Here is a 1743-nt window from a genome sequence, read left to right as displayed (position 1 = left end):
ACGCAAGCAATGATTTCATTTAATTTTTAAAATGTATTTTCTTGAAAAAATGAAAAGAAGTTGTAGTGAAAGGCATGAAAATTGTTAGGGATAATTAATTAATTTCATATGGAAGAGATGTGATTGAGAAAAATAAAGCTAAACTGTACATTAATATTTCAAAAAACAATAAATTGAATCCAACATATAATTACACAAATTAATAAATATAGGCATAGGTAGGATAATAGTTTTTCTTATATACAAAAAGGAGTCATTAACAACCACTTGATAGATGACCACCACTTTATGTGAGCTTGGAATCATACAATAATTTTTGTAAAGTGTCTCACCCAAACTCATCCAATGTGCCCACTATGCAATTCAACAAAATTGTTGATATGTCACCCTAAAAAAAATACAAAAAAAAAAAAAAAATAGAGTAAGGATTAAATATAACTACTTTCTCTAAGTAATCTATAAACATATTAAGTATATTGCAATCTTATCCAAATTGAATAGTTTGTCAAATTTAATACTATTTTTTTCATTGATTAAGATTGCAATATAATGAATATGTTCATCTTTTTTGGTTAATAGTAGAGTAACACAGTTTAATACTTATCCAAATTGCACAGCAATCAAAGTTCTACATACTGCAATATTGTATTCAAAGAAAAGAAATAAATATTCCATATGTTCATCTTTTTTGGTTAATAGTAGAGTAACACAGTTTAATACTTATCCAAATTGCATAGTTATTTAAAAAAAAAGTTTTATTTATGGTAATATTGTAATCAAATTTTTTTTTTTTTAATAAGCAAAGTTCTACACATTGCAATATTGTATTCAAAGAAAAGCAATAAATATTCCATTTATTTAAGGTAATGAGTTAGCTTTAATGAACAAACCCATATCATACAAAAAAAAGAAAAAAAAAAGAGATAATGATAAGGAAATATGAAAATAAAGAAAAACACTTCAAAGTCGTTATAATTAGAATAAGGATTAACAAAAGTAACCTTGAATAAGGATTAACAAAACTAACCTACCCAAATTCAACAAAAACCATCTACAAAATGCGTAATCCTCATCAAATTTTACAAATGGTCAGTGATGGTGATTAAAAAAAGAGTGTTAGAAGATTGTTTATTTTTTTATTAAAAAAAGAAAAAAGAAATGAGCCATGTACATTAAGATACCATTGAGATAGAAAAGTTTTTTTTTTTGTTTGAGCAGGAACAATTAGAAAAAAAAAAATCTTTTGTTTTTGTAAGTTGAGTTTCTCTTTCCTATATCTATTTCTATAGATACTATAAAACTTTTAGTGACCCTGATCAAGAAAAATAGAAATTATCACAAAGAATGAAAGAATACATATCACGGGTAAAAATTTATGTAAAATTCAAATATTAGTTATATTCATTGAAAAATACATACCTCCTACGTAGTACCCCTCTTCACACTTGCAAGGCGCTTTCTACAACCATAAAAATCAATTTTATTTGTAATCTGGAGGTGCAATACCCCTCTTTAACATTGAAGGTACCTTCCACAATCGGAAAAAAATAAATAAAAGGAATAATTTTATATGTGATCTAGAGGTAGTTTACATATTGTGATTTTGGTTAACTGCTTTTGTAGTGGGCTAATTGAATAACCGATCAAGTAATGGCTGATAGTAGGGAGAAATTAGTGGAATGGTAAAATTTGTAGCTAAAATTGAGGAGTTTTTAATTTGGATGATAACTTAGAAACTTGAAA

The sequence above is a fragment of the Quercus suber genome, unplaced genomic scaffold (assembly GCF_002906115.3).
Source record: "Quercus suber isolate HL8 unplaced genomic scaffold, Cork oak 2.0 scaffold_375, whole genome shotgun sequence".
Classification (NCBI taxonomy): Eukaryota; Viridiplantae; Streptophyta; class Magnoliopsida; order Fagales; family Fagaceae; genus Quercus; species Quercus suber.
The sequence above is the reverse complement of the archived record's forward strand: the minus strand, read 5'-3'. Positions refer to the sequence as shown.